General features: G+C 41.2%; 1 protein-coding gene across 3 annotated transcripts in view; it reads left to right on the top strand.

Moving 5' to 3' along the window:
• Positions 1-16,019, top strand: part of sertad2b (SERTA domain containing 2b) — a 51,634-nt gene that overhangs the window by 28,731 nt on the left and 6,884 nt on the right. Inside the window, exon 1 of one of the 3 annotated variants that reach the window (XM_033613036.2) lies at positions 5,557-5,665. The exons of the other annotated variants lie outside the window; for them this stretch is intronic. The gene's annotated coding sequence lies outside the window, so the exon portion shown is untranslated. Of the gene's footprint in view, positions 1-5,556; positions 5,666-16,019 lie in introns of those variants that run through there. 3 annotated transcript variants of the gene reach the window in all.

The raw sequence follows: 16,019 nt of genomic DNA on the forward strand, positions 1-16,019 counted from the left end.
GGATGGAGGTTACACATAGGTTAGGGTTGGGTATGTAGTTCTCCTGGTTAGGGTTTTTGGGATTGTAAATAAATTACTTTGATTACCATCTGTACTGTGAAATAGTGTAATGTTGTGAATTATGTATGTTTGCTGTATGAGGATGCGACTTCAAACCTGTGTTGTGAGAAACTGGTGGTGACTGTGTTTAGAAAAATGGCAGTATTAGTAATAGTTGTAGACGTAGGTGTAACAGGAATGATAATAGCAGTAGCCATAGTTGTAATAAAATTAGTAATGTTTGCAGTAGTTGAAGTAGTAGAAGTGTTCATAGTAAGTGTCTAATAAAATGTAATAGTAACACTGCAGCAGTTTTGTGTTATTGCATCTATTAAGTCCTATTAAGTCACAGAATCAATAAGATACTGCTGGTAGTGTGTAGTGGATACTTTATTACTAAGACAAACACACAATAGAGGACATAATCAATACATTGTTCACATAAACAAAGGTGATGAGTAATACACAGGCACATGCCTATGAATCAATCATTCCGGCTGTGTGTGTGTCAGCTTGGCATTTTTCTGCTGGAGTGTCTGTGTGAATATATAGACCCTGATGATATAAAAACGCATGTGTGTTATCACAATGAGTATAAATGGAACATGACGGTCAGCAAACTAATTCTGGCGATGGTCGTAATGCTGCGCGTTACCACCCAAAGGTGCAACACGGTGATGGATGGAAGCAACATGTAGCCTCACGTACTGGGCCGGAGTGATGAGTGGGTGCAATGAACTCACCATGAGTCAGGCGCACACTGAAGTTCACACTGATAGTGACACACACATGCAACCTGATACATGCACAGAGAAACGCAGGCACATAGTAACAATAGAATCGAGTATTTGCTGGTTTTGTAGCAGAACATATTCTCTGTTTTACTATCGTAGGTTCTGATGGTTGTGTTAATTTTAATATTACATGTTTGGAAACAGCAATTTAGCCTTTCTTTATATTATTTGAATGCATAAACTGTTAATTGGTTAACACTGGTTTGCATTGTGCTTTTGCAATTCTCTTTCTAGTAGTCACTTAATTGAAAACCTCAGAAAAAATGAAGTAAATGTACAGAATGAAAGATACAAATACAGAAACAGAGAGGCAAAGAGAAGCAGAGAATGACAAACAAGACTAAAGCAACAGCAGAAAAGGCCAGAAACACAAGGAACAGGCAGATTTTGCACACAGAGGGAAATAAAAGAAGAGCGAGGGAGAAATAAATAAAGATAGATGGAGAGAGGAGGGAGAGAGGGAGGGAGGGATGTTGTGGGTGCAGCTCTCCAGTTGGTGTTGCTATGGCCCTGCCCTCCCTGCTCACTGAGCCATTTCCTGTTTTTGACCTGAAATCTTTATTTAGAGCCATCCCTCCTCGCTGCTCAGCATTCATGAGTCAACTCGGAGTCCAGAGAGATGAACACAGGACTAAAATCAGATCTCCATTCACCACAGAAGCTGCGTATGCATGCACGCACAGAGCTACCCAGGCTAACCCGCCTGTTAGCTGTACTCCAGCTGAGGTTTCATTCAGGCTTTATGCATCATTCGGATATATTGAGAATCCCTATTTCCAAGAATACCAGAATATTCCCGTCTTTTATTGTTTGACCAGCAGTTTCCACAAACCTTGCTGTCTGCTCTGATGGAGCTGAGTCAGATTTGCCTTTTAAAAAAAAAAAAAAGAAATCATACATGTCATATTATCCAACGAGTTTTTGTGTCTTTCAGTCCTTAGCCAATGATAACTTGGCTGGTAATACCAGTATTTGAAATGGCAAAATTTCAGGTGAAATCAGTTCATTCCAATGGAATCGCTGTGAGTAATGGATCCAGTTGCAAAGGTAAAATAAATCTGCATACATATTTCGTATTGGGTTGAACTTTGGTGACCTTTGACTTGCAAATCTGCACCGCTGACCAATAGCAAGCCGTGCTGATAGTGCTGACCTCTGAACATAGGGCCAAAGAGTCAAAGGATGCGTTCAGACTGCAGGCAAAATGGATCCTCAAGACACAGTGCCCACACTGTTTTTTGCAAGTGATCAGATCAGATTTCTGTGTCCAGATATCACCTACCTAGCTGCATGAGTTGCTGTGGTAATGACCTAGGCGTCAGTAATTATGTAGCCACACTATGATGGAGTTCCAGCATTTCACCCTCCAAACAAAACGGTGCAGAGTTTCTTTGGAGCACCAGATAAACTCAGAGATGGAGGTGGCTGGTAGGCTATACATTGCGATGTTCCATGCTGCAGTCATGACGGGCTTCACTGTGCAGCAAGAGGTGCATTCCCATCCGTTACTGACTGTTAGGAACATGTTGTCCTTGGGACCTTTGATGATGATAGCTGCCTTGCCAATTTTAAAAAGCGCCCGGGGACATTTGACAGGCTTTATGGCCATCTAGGACTAGGGCTGGGTAACGTTTAAAAAATACCAGTACCAATACCAGTAAGATTAAGGTGATACCAATACCATTAGAGTATATCATTTGATCCGTTTTTTTTCTACTTCATTCGATAATCATCATGTGAATGGAAGCATTCAATAGTGTAAATGATACCAGACACTGCAGGCGTGTGGTAGATTTCGGCACAACTGTCAGCTCCATCAAATACACTGTACTCGACTTTACCTCACCGTAGACTAGATGGGTTGAAGCTGCTGCAGTAGAGGGCCAGTAACACATAGCATTAAATCAAAGAATGGTTGCAGTGATTGGCTGCAAGCAAAACCATATAAATAGTCTTCTTTTCTAGATCTGGGTACAAAAGGATACATGCATGTAACTCTTTACTGGAGAAGTTTTGATACTACTTGGTATTGGGCTATTTTGGTCGAGACCTTTAAGGTATCGATTACCGAGCTCCCAGCACTATCTAGGACCAGTGACAAGTGATGCAGAGTGCACTTAAACATCTGATTTGAGCAGCCAGAGCATCTGGACTGAGACACATCTGTAGAAATTAGATTGGAATCGCATTTCAAACCACCTCCAAATGTGGTTTGGATCCGATATGCAAAAAATTCAAGAATTATTGGGCTGGCAGTCTGAACGAGGTCTAAATGGCTTATTAGCTGTTTTGAACCATCAACTTTTCTTTAAACCTCTTCTCTCATTAAATAACGTACTCCACTAAAGAGGAGGACAGTTATGAGACTGGAGTTGGTGGCAGGCCTACACAACAACTTTTGAATTTTTAAACTATGTGAACTTATTGTCCCATCAGCAAACAAGTTCATGGTTAGCAAGCTTGTTAGCTTGGAGAGCTTTTTCCTTGTTCAGGAAAACTTTTTTATTTAAGTAAATGGTGTAAAATCCTGAGACAAAATGACAGAGTGGCGTAAACGACAGAGGACACGGAAAAAAGACAGAAGCATGGGAAGCTGTTGTGACTCATTAGCGTTAGCTTAGCTTCTAGCAGTAGCATAGCTTCACCAATGTTCTAGAAACAAATATTGCATGGATAAATTTAGTTGTGCCACTTTCTGGCATTACAAGGCCTTTACAGTGGAAAGTTGAAGTGCACCATGAACGCCTAAGTGCTGTTTTCCTCTCTGACAGTCGGAGAAACTGAATGATTTCATGCCAACAATTCAGTCCTGTAAACACTGGACTCCAATAGATGGAAATACTTGTGACAGCAGGTTGATCAAAGCCTGTCCTCAAAACAGGCAGTCTGTCTGGAAAATAGCGAGACTTGTATTGTGGTTGTTAGTGTATCAGTGCACAACTGGGTGAGTGTGCAGCAGGGGGCATCAGGGACAAACGGTCCGAGATGCCCGTTTTCTGCCCTGCTCCGCTGGTGTTTTTGTTTGTTTGGAGTCGACTCTGCTGGGTTTTGTTTGAGTTTACCGGACATCTTCCTGCCATCTGCTGCTGAGCAGGATGGGCATCACTAACCGGCCAAACAGCACCTCAAGTCCAGTGCTCATTTCTGTGACACTCACCATTCTCGGTCAATAAAAGATGAAATAATGATCTCAAGTTCTCAGTACACTATACGTCGCAGTGCAAACCACCAGCAGAGACTACAATTAAAATATCTAATAAGATATTTTAAATGTAAAAGCTGAAGCCTATAATAAAAGTACATGTCGGGCATGTGTCTGAATTAGGTGTTTTTAAAGCAGTTACAGCTCTAAACGTGAAAACTGCTCCCACTTTACAGTACAGTTTCAATATGTTTTATACTGAGAGGGAGAGCCAAAGAGATATAGTATTACAGAACACACAAGCCCAACAGCGTGTGTGTGTGTGTGTGTGTGTGTGTGTGTGGGCGGAGCAAAGTCGACGACGCCACTTCTCGGGGCAGCTGCTCGGATTCAGCTTCTCTTGCTGCCTTCAGGTGCTCCTCGTAAAGTTACTGGCCGCAGCAAAATGGATCCTATCATGACTAGTTACGCCGTTGTTGTGTTTGTTACGTTAAGAATGATCGAGGGAGTGAAGATTATGTTTTAATCAAAGTAACTGCAGAAAAGACAAGTGTGTCTGTATTCTGGACGAAATGATTTAAGCAGATTTTGTCCGTAGTGATCTGAATTAAGTTGACTTTCAAGGAGAAGATCAACTTTTAAGGAGTCCTCTGCACAAATGATTTAAGTCCATCACAGACTGGGAAGTAATGTATTTATTTTTGATTAACAATTGCATAGTAGTGAAATGCAGCCACTGAACCTCTTGCTCTTGTAACATTTGGCTGTCTGTTCTGTAAATGCCACATCTTGGTAGCTCCATAGTTCTTATACATTTGGACATTCCCGGATTCTTCATTTATGTGCAACATTTAGCAAACGTTAGCCTGACACATTACACAGTAGTAACGATTGGGTCAAGCAAAAGTTGAAACATTTAAAAAAATATATATATATATTTTTATCAAACCAGCGAATGATTGAACACCATCTTTCCCTGTGTGTTAATGTGTTATCTGTTAAAAAAGAAAAACACCTTCCGGAGATACAAAAAACAATTGTAGGCGCACAAAACTGTTTCGCAAATATAAAACAGATCTGCAAATACACAAACTACACAAATTTAAAAACTATTTGTGAATATATTTAAATCATTTACGAATGAAGGAAAAACATTTGTGTTTAACTTCCAAACATGAATAACTTTAAAACAGACATTTTTAAAATCATTTGTGTTTGTGAATCTCAATTCTACACGTGCACATTTGCATTTTAGGCACACTGAGTCTTTTTTTATTTGAAATGGTTGTGAATTTGCAGATCTGCTCCATTATTTGCAAATCATTTTTGTGAGTTTACAAATGGTTTTTTTGTGTTTCTGGAAGTTGTGTTATATTTACACATTAGACATTAACATGGGGATTGTCGTTCTCCTCACACAAATAATAATGACACTAATTTATCTCCATAATATCTTGTCAAGTTTTGTGCATCACATGACACCGCTTGCGAGAGCTAGGCGCACGTGCAGAGTGTCCGACGGCTCGTGAAGGCAGCAGCGTTCCTGTGCGCGGAGGCAGTTTTCTCCTCCTATCAGCGCCATTGTGTGACAGAGTCTCCGGGAGCGAGGACGGCTTGTTCTTCTGTAGCCGACAGGACTGTTTAAATACCCTCCATGTTTCTCTTTCAAACTCCGGCGGACCTGGATGTGGTAAGACACCGTTTCTATCTTTCAAAGAGCGAAGTAAAACACGCCGAGGAGATACATTATGGCAGGGCAGCGTAACGTATTTCTTATGAATAATAGACGCGGTGAATGTGTTTCAGTAGTGCCGTGGGGTTGTGGGGTCTCGTTGGAGAAAGAAAGTTTTCGTGTGAAATGGATAATATGTGGCAGTACGTGTCCCCGCTTTACTTCCACCGAGCCTCTGTGTCTGTCTGCCGAAAACTCACTCCAGCGTACAGAGCCGAGGCAGCGGCCGCCACTCTCCAGTTTATCACTACGGACAAAAGTCTCTCAGATAAACTTTTTTACCCGAAATACACCGAGTGTTTCCCCCCAGTGCACTCACCTATTGGCGCATACTGCTATGACCTATAACGAAAAATTTCACTTAAGTTATTCTATGTTTTTAGTACATTGTAAGTAATTGGCAAACTACACAGAATGACCTACATTTACATAGACACTCTGACATGTAAACGTCATATATTGAAAATGTATTAGGGGCCAAACAGAGGTCTATATATTTCAACATGTGCTGCCAGCTATAGTAAACAGAAAAGGTGGACTTTGTTTTCACGCAGCAGCCATTTGAGCACACCTATGTCACATCAGGTCCTTATTGACAGCTTGTGTGAAGCATGTTCATGTACACCTGTAAACCTGCTGTGAAGTAGTGAAATGTGTTTCTGCTGTGGATGTGGAAGTGATTTGGTCTCAAGTGTTTGGGACTGTCTCAGTCAGTGTAGCTGCTGTTGTGGTGAGTGGACGGGCCTCTGTTTCGTAACATGCACCACAACACAGCAGTGTGCTCTTATATTCACACTGCCTGTTCTTCACTCTGTTGCTCCTGCTCTCCGGCCCACGAGCTGCACGTATGGGTCACCTCAGAGGTTCTTGCTTTATCTGGACCCACATCATAGACTCACGTCAGACCACAGAGCCCTGCTTGATCAGAGCTGAACCCCATCTGAGGAGCAGCCAGATGTGATGCAGAGTTATACAACTGCCTATGCTGTAGATGAGCAAACAGCCACAGTGGGGAGAGGGAAGCCTAGTTTTTGCTGAGTGTGGTTCCCCTTAGGAAGTCCCCAGACTCCAGGTAGGGTCTAGAGTACATTTAAAAAAAAACACGCTAATTTTCTGTTTTATTTACTGGAGCAATCCTCTGTAAGTGACCAAAACAGTAGCTAAATTCTGATCAGCGTCCACTATACACTTCACTACTGAAGCTCCTGAAACAAAATTAGGAAAGATAGCGGGCCTTTAGTTTCAGGAACCACTCCCTGTTTTTGTTTATAGCACCACATAGTCCCTCTAAATCCCATATATCTCCACCCAGGTCGCTGCTGTTAGTTCAAACTCAACACATCAATGTATTGGGAGGAACTTTGGGGATTTGGAGGCACTAACACAAAATCATCTTTTACACATATCTTCACAGGCATTTTCAGAAGGCCTTGATATGGAAATATATCTGAGGTGACAGCTGCAGGCTTTTATTGTCAATTTCTTGGGCTTTTTTCCCACAACAATAAACAAGTTCTGTTGCGTCGGCTACCCTGCGAGGGATGCATGTATTCCATATTGCATACCTTTGGTAGCTGAATCTCTCTAACTACTAATAGTAATAAGGCTCATGGTGCAGCAGCAAAGCTTCAAGTGCAGTAATAAGGCTTGTACTGCATTCACAAGGATTATGCTTAAGTAGTAAGCGTGCTGCCTGCAGTAAAAATGATGACACTTGCAGCACTGGAGCTGGTGCTGCTGTAACAAGGTGGGCACTGTGGTAATAAGGCTGATACTGCTGTGATACAGTGCATGCTGCAGTAATAAGGCAGATGCTGCAGTAATAAGACGGATACTACCATACACCCAGTGACCGGACATATTGACACTGTGGATTTCTGTGGCTTCCGAGGCTTCGTCACTGGAAGTGTCAAGCTGTGTTTTCCCCCCCGAAGAGGCTTGGTGGAAAGAGTGGAGCGCTCAACGGGATGTAGACACGTCTGCTGACCTAAATCTGCTCTCTTCTTCTGCCTTTTATTTATAGACTAAAGTGTGTGTGTGTGTGTGTGTGTGTGTGTGTGTGTGTGTGTGAGTGAGTGAGTGAGGGAGTCAGTTTGTGTTGGAATACACTAATGACCAGAAATCTGAGAAGCACACACACACACTTATTGTGTATGTATATGTCATCATGAGTTGCTGCGCAGTTCATTAAGTGACACATATTGTTAACTTTTTGAAAAATAGTGGATTGTCCCTTTAACTAACAGAGTACCTTTAGTCTCAAAGAATGAGGCATTAAGGCATAGGCACCTGTCAGGTCTCGCAGTTATGATTGACTCATTGTGTTTGATGTACAGGCTGTGCAGAAGTTGGGTTCTAGGTTGAACATATATACTCAGTAACCAGTTTATTAGGTACACCTTGCTAAATAACAGCCCTGTTATAAATCCTACCTTAATAATTCTATAATTTATGGTCACTGTGGTTGCTTTGCTTTGTGGTGGTGTGAGTGTTGCATAGCTTTACACTGAGAGGTGTTAATAATTTTTTTTGTCCAGCCCAGTTCTGTCAATGAGGGAAGACTAAATAACAGAAACCACAACCTTCACAGTAGCTATGCACCCGGTGAACTGGCAGTTTAGTTTCAGTATGAGTCAGGAAGTAAGGATTTTCAAGTCAGTGACGCTTGCTGTGTGTGAGTGGCACCCTAATATACACTTAAAGTGCTGTAAATCACACCCAGAAAGCCATTCACTCAGACAACAGAAGGATTGCTCTCAAAAAAGAATTGTAATTAAATAATTGCTTACAAAAAATAATCAAAAGCAACATCTGCAAACTAAATTGATCAAACTCCTTCAGATGCAAATACAAACACCAACTCCATCTCATGTTCTTTTTGATGGTTCAGTCCACCCTGAGCTTGCCATGCTGGCACTCACACTAGTGTGTCTTTATTAATGGGATGCTGCATGTTGCGCAGTAGGAGCTGTAGTGTTTTGTAACCAGGTCTGTCATTACGTAAGAGATCATAGTGAATTCCCTGTCTGATACCCAGCTGACCTCTGTCATGTGAGCGTTTATGATCACTATGAGGGCAAACACACACACACACACACACACACACACACACACACACGTGTTTGTGGCACACACAAGCACGGACATTGTTTCCAGCCGCATGATTGGCTTATTTATTTTGGTTCTTGCTCCCCTCTACCATCTGTCCTCCCTTGTTGTTGTTCCACAGAAACACTTGGGAATATTTTTCAGCAATGTCAAAATAAGAGTTTTTGAGATAAATTATACTGTTTGGTGTTAAGTAAAGGGGGTTTCAGCTCACTCAAAGGGTATTTGACAACTCGCTGCAGCTAACGCTTATAACTGATATTCATGATAATATTGTAATATTCAAAACTGGCTGCAAAATTGCACTTGCAGCCATTTGAGATAAAAAAAACAAAACAAAACAGGTGAAATGACCTTTAATTTTCATTGATCTTTACTCACCAGCACCAAACCTTCTATCAGCATTTGACCATCTAAAGCACCTATAAAGTGAACCTTGATTTGTAATAGGGATGTCCCGGTGGTGTAATTCTGGGTGGGTACTAATGTTTAAAATAAAAATTTAGCTGATGCCAGTACAGATGTTTTCCTGTTGTTATTGTTGTTTGTTCTGTTTTGTTGATATTCATTCCCCCTTGAGAAATATGAAAGCCCATTCTAGAAAAATAACATAACTGTTGTTCAGTCATTACATTTATATTGACTGAACTCAAATTCAAACAATTTATAAAAACAAATTTGAGTATAACCTTTTACATGAAAAACGTCTTCTTTTTTTAAAAAAAATTACCTAAAAAGGATTTTTACTCTATATAGTGTATCACAATTCCCTCTCTAATATCTATTTTATATTGCTGTCAAAACATGAACAAATTTCTCAAACAGCTGTATTCATTCGAGTTTCTCACCCCAAACTATAGTTTACAAGATTACCTTTGAACTCATCATAATAACTTACCTTTGCCTAATATTCATTTTTACTGAATAGAGGAGCCGTTAGTCTCAGGCCCTGATTTTTAGCCTGTGCAAAATTGATGTGACTCAACAGATAAACATTGGCCACTGCCATCAGCGAATGTCATCTTATTTACTGACAGTCTGGTGGCAGTGAACTGGGCAAATATCGGTTGATATCCATTTTTGTCATAAAAATCGGTGCATCCCTATTTGATTAATGATGAACACTTGAACACTTTAATAGTGTCACTTGAGTGCCACAGATAGTTGCAGTCTGATTGAGAATAGACAAATGTGTCTTATGTATTTTCCTGGTTGAGGGTATTTTCCTGTTTTACTGCAGACCCATGCAGAAGAGCAAGTCGACAATTTTTAGTGGAAAATCGCTGGTGAGCCTTGATGACCAAGTTTGATTGTAGCACTCTGACTGCATTTATACAAGAGCTCAAAAATGTCACGGAACCAGAATAAATATATTAGTTGACAGAACTGTAGTAGTGACAGCAGTGGTAGAAAGAGTAGTAGTTGTATCTATCGTCATGGTGTAACTGTATCTTAAGTTGTGTGTGGAAACGTAGCTGCTATTGAGCGTAGTGGGTCTGGTCAGGCGAGCACTACAACGCTCTGGGTTTTGTCTGGAATGTGTTTACTAGTTCTCCATTGTGTGTGTGTATGTATGTATGTATGTGTGTGTGTGTGTGTGTGTGTGTCTCTCTCTCTCTCTCTCACACACACACACACTCTCACACACACACACACACACACACACACACACACACACACACAAGTGAGTTGCATAGTGTCGTCCTCATGTGCAAAGCTGGATGCATTACAGCGGGGAGGAACAGTGGAAGCACAGTCATGACTGCAAGCTGCAAGTGCGCTACCGTATGCCTTCATGCACATGCGAGCGCTGAGATTAATACATGTCATACTGAGCATATAGCACGGTGCTACATTCATCCACCTGCAGCAGCGCAGTGTGCAGTGTGTGTCCATACTTTGTGCATCCAGAGAACCTGAAATAGCCCGATGTGGAGGTGAGGGGGAGGGGTGGATGTGCAGCTCAGGCATGGAAACCAGCGTATCCGGTTACAGGATCATAATATCACTGCAGAGTCCATCCACAAGCACTGCACTACCGCACAACACACACAAACTCACCACAGCCAGCTCCTGGAGTAATATGCTCGGCCCACATGTCTGATGTGTGTTTGCAGGCACAGTTGGCAGGCTAACACACACTCTCACACACCTGACCTTCCCTCTAAATATATTAAACACTCGTGTTTTTCTGTTTTGCACCATCGTTTTGTGATTAGATTTATACTTTGCATTCATTCATGTATATTAAAACTCATTGCCCGTTCTTAATAGTCTTATTTTCTTTGCTTTTTATTTTACCACCAAGGCCCGCTTCCCTGAAGGCATCATCAGCTTTTCATGTAATCTTATGTAAAAACACATAGCCACAAGTAAGCCTTTCTGTTTGAGATGAAATTTCAGATGTTGATACTGTCTGATTGTAATGTGTCCTTATCAGTTATAGCTAGTCATCATCAGCTCTAAATAGGACATGCTGTGTGGGCCTGGTTGGGTAGACATTTCAGACGAAAATGTTATTTTATGGAAGTTGTTCAGCCCAGTCTGTGTTGGTTCTCGGTTTTGTATCAGGATATTTGGTGATATTGTGGGGCTGTAGGGAAAATCAGGGAAGTGTTTATTTTGAGAAATGTTCTTACCTGAAGTTCTTTTCATAGATCAGATCGCTCTGCTGGAAACAGGCATTTATGTATTGATTTAGATTTGTTTGGTATCTGTTGCACATTTTTGAAGGTTGTTTATAGGGTAAGGAAAAGGGAGGAAACTCTGCAAGTGGAGGACATTTCATAAGATGTCTTATTGATAAAATAATAGGTAGATATTGGAGTTTTATTGAAGTAAAACCACATCCAGTGATAGGTATTATTTTGAAATTGATCACACTGTTGTTAGGACTCAATCTCAAGCACTCAAGTTATTCTAATACATTTTGATTCAGTTTAACAGAAGCACATAGGCACAGTAACAAATACTGTTACTACTAATACACCCATCATGTCTTGCAACTTTCAGTAAAATGTAAGAGTAATGAATTTAGAAAAAAAAAAAAAAAAGCTCTATTGTGATTTTCAGTCCAAAAATATCAGTAATAGTACTAACCTCCAAAACTGTAGGTTGGATGATTTCTGGTCAGAGCTGGTTGCTTTGCTTCGAAGCTCTCAAGAGACTCTGAGCTATATTTACCTCGTGGAAAACCTTTTGGAAAATGTAGTTTTAAGACAGTTCTTTGCGAGACAGTTAACAGTGGCGCGTCAAGTCACAGTGACCTTGAATAAAGACTGTGACTTCACTTTGGAGCGCAGCACTCCTCCACTGCTGTGCTTTATCTGCTCCACTCATTTATGATCTGTTTTTCTTCATATCTTGTCATGGCTCATAGGGTGTAGGATGGTTCTGGGCCTGTGAACTTTGTCAGTCAGTGGAAGAAGGGGGGAGGGTGTGATGTAAAGAGCGGAGGGGGGAGGAAAAATATAGATGGAAAAGAGGTAAAAGAGTGAGTGAAGAAGAGAAGAGGTGGAGGAGAAGGAAAGGGAAGAGGAGGATAATGAAGTGGAATGTAAGGGGTGGGGCACCTCTGGTATGTCAGCCCTGCACCGTTTTGTGTGTGTGTGTCTAAACACCCTGCCATGAGTCAGTGAGTCAGACATGCGCAGCTGCTTCAGCTCTCAATCACACACCCGCAAACTGCTTTGAAACTAACTCTGTTGCTCTCTCTTTGACTCTCTCTGTTTCTGTGTCTCTCTGACACTCTCTGATTCGCCATTTTCCTCGAAGCTCCACCAGCAGCTTCAGTGAATGCAGAAACTCAAGCAGTGGATGGCTAAAAGTCACAAACAAGAAGTACTTTATTAATCCCTGATTTTACACTCTGTTGTTTTTATATATTACACACACATGCCTGAAAAACACATGTGCTGTAAACATGCATTAGTTGAGAGATGTCCGAGTGGAGGGGTTGCCATAGGGCTCCAAGCAGTTCAGGGATCTGTGCTTTGCTCCAGCTACCAGTCCACACTCCGTACTGTGGTCCATGCAGATCTTGAGCCAGCCACCCTCTGATTCCCAAACCAGATCCCTGCAGACTGAGCTACTAGTTCTTGTTGGCACCCAAATGTTCATATATCCCGAAAATGCATTTCTCATCCATGTTGCTGACATGTATTGCTGCAGTGTTTCTTGTCACTTGTGAATCAAACAGCGTGGTCAGTGGTGACCTCTCTTCTATGGTTATAAAAAAGATGAGAAGATGGATTACTAATTATTGTAAGATATTGTCAGGATAGGTCATTCAGACACTTAAATCCTACACATCATTTTCTCATGTATGTCCAGCCCAAACTTGTAGCTCCAAACTTCAAATCTGGCAAAAGCACCCAGCATCTTGAACCTGTGCTTAAAAAAGAATTGTTTGTATAATTTTAGGTTTGATCTAAGCACATATGTGAGGAACAGGATGTTTTCCATAAGCCCAGTTTTCATTAGGTCATACACTCTACACACTGCTTCGGGGGGCTCGTTACTGAATCAGTATGCCCTGAAGGCCATTACTGGCAATGTGTAAAGGAATGGAGACATGTCAGAAAAACTTATACCTGTCACTGCAAATTAATTACATGATATATATTGTCCACCAGATGGTGGTATCTAGGGCTGCAACGAACACAGTTTTTCATTATTAATTAATTTGTCTATTATTTTTTCAATTTAAGTCAAGGAAAAGTCAGAAAATTGTAAAATAAAAGATATTAATCAGTGTTCCCCAAAGTCCATGATGAAGTCCTCAAATGTCCACACCCCAAAGATATTGAGTTTGCTGTAGTAGAGTACAGAAAACATAAAATATTTCCATTTAAGAAGCTGGAATCAGAGATTTTCTTTCTTTTTTTTTTTCTTCTTGCAAAATTACATAAACCGATTAATCGATTATCAAATTTGTTGGTGATTAAAGTAATTTTTGACAACTAATCAATTATATGATAATTGTTGCAGCTCTAATGGTATCTTTAACATCACCTGTATTACCTTACATTTGATAAATCTTGTCAGTGTGTATGAATGCGAATGAATGTTAATCTGGTGGTAGCCTCCGCCACCAGTGTATGAATGTGTGTGGGAATGGGGTGAATGGCGCTTATGTTGTTAAGGCCTCTGACTGGTCACTGTGACTAGAAAACCACTATACTGGTGCAGTCCATTTACCATTCCTGAAATTTCTTACTTATTTTTCTTATCAGCCGATATACCAGTATTGATGTATCTGCAGTAAACTAACATGGGGTCCTTGTCCTGGCTGAGTTATCATCTCAAATACAAAGACAGCTTTTGCCAAGATATTTGTAGCATTAAATGTTCATGCACATGAGTACCTAATTGAGTTTGCGTTTTGTAGACAGCACTCTTTGTCTGTTGAGCCAGGGTGGCTGTCTCAGTAATGCAAACTACTGAGTTTTAGTATCTAACTAACAGTGTTGAAGTGCCTGATAGTTGAAGGTTAAGCAGCTCTAACATTGCTAATTAAGACCAAATGGATTTGGGGGAATATGCTTGTTTGCAATATTGCTGAGAGTTTGATGTTAAGATCAATACCAGCGTCATATCTGTGTGTCAGATAGGGATCTAAGGCTAGGAGATGGGTAGCTTAGCTTAGCATCAGGACTGGAAGCAGGGGGAAACAGTTGGCCTGGTTCGGAAAAAAATACACCTACCAGCACTTCATTAGTGAACAAATTTACCTTTTCAAACAATTCAGTTTAACTTCCATTTTGTAAATAGCAGTAGTCACATCACTCAACGGCCTGACCCAGGTCAACATGTGGTGTGTCACCATTTCCATGGAATATGACAAACTCAGTGACAAAGCCATCGCAGATAACTTGCTAGCACAAATGTTAAGGTACTTTTGTTGTGTCCAATGCTAAGAAATCAAATGGTAAATGTTTTTTGTTTTTTTTAATTAAAATAAACCAATAGATCTGCATCATTTATGAGCCAATAGCAAAGTGTAAAGTAATGAAGAGTTTGTAGCTCAAATGCACCTCAGCAGTAGTTATAATAGATTGAGTAGAGAAAGTTATTAATTCCCTTCCCACCTCTTCCAGACCAATCTCTCACCTACTCCTCTACTTCCTCCACCTCCTCTTCGTCTTCCTCCTCTTCCTTCCTGCCCCCCAGCACCCCCCCCCCCCCCCTCCTCCTCCCCCCTCCTCCTTGTCTCCCCCATCCCATTCTTTGTCATCTCTCTGGGTGAATTCCCAGCTGACTCTGTTTGTCATGGCAACCAACCAGTCGTGGTGACTGGGCCTGCAGCTCACACTTCCTGTGTGTGTGGTTGTATGTGTGTGTGTGTGTGTGTGTGTGTGTGTGTGTGTGTGTGAGAGTGAGAGAGAGAGAGAGAGAGAGACAGAGACAGAGAGAGAGGAGACGCATGCGCAGTGTGTATGTATGTGTGTGTAGACAGCAACTGGCTGCATGAGCCTGTCAGCCTGGATTAGAGTCAAACACACTGCAGCGATTCCTGCTTTCTCTTTCTTTCTTTCTTTCTTTCTTTCTTTCTTTTTCTTTCTTTCTTTCTTTCTTTCTTTTTCTTTTCCATTTTCCTGTCTTTCTGTCTGCTGTTGTTTTTGCTTTTTCTCTAGCACCAATAATGACACGATCAGATAGTTTTATTAGAGAGATCTATTAAGCTATTGGAATATGTATGAATAAGAAATGCACAGTGGCTCTCTCTTGTCTCTCCCGCTGTACGTTTCTGGTGGGTCGAACACGCATGCTGTGTGAAAGTGGTATAAGTAACTCAATGTGCTATTCTAATATGGCAAGAGGAGGGAGAGTGGAGGGGGGCTGGGCTTAAAATCTGGCCTGTGATCCTGTGGTACAGCAGGGAACGCTGCTGTTACATAACCAGTATGTGCATGTGTGTGTGTGTGTGTGTGTGAGTGTGCAGGGCTACAGTATGCAGCGGTGAGGCTCTCTTCACAGCTGCTCTTGGTTTCAATGTATGTTTTTTTTGTTGTTTTTTTTAAATCCCCTGTTGCAGTAAGCTTGTTGCATTTAAGCAGCTTTTTGAATCACCACGGTTAAGCTGCTGAGTTTCAGTCTCCAAACTTACTGGAGAATATATCAGTGTTTCAGTCAGGTGAGATCTATGACAATGGTAATCTAATGCTGAGATCTAGTGGTGCTATTAGATTTGCATCAACGTGCA

Source organism: Epinephelus lanceolatus, chromosome 17, assembly GCF_041903045.1.
Source record: "Epinephelus lanceolatus isolate andai-2023 chromosome 17, ASM4190304v1, whole genome shotgun sequence".
Taxonomy (NCBI): Eukaryota; Metazoa; Chordata; class Actinopteri; order Perciformes; family Serranidae; genus Epinephelus; species Epinephelus lanceolatus.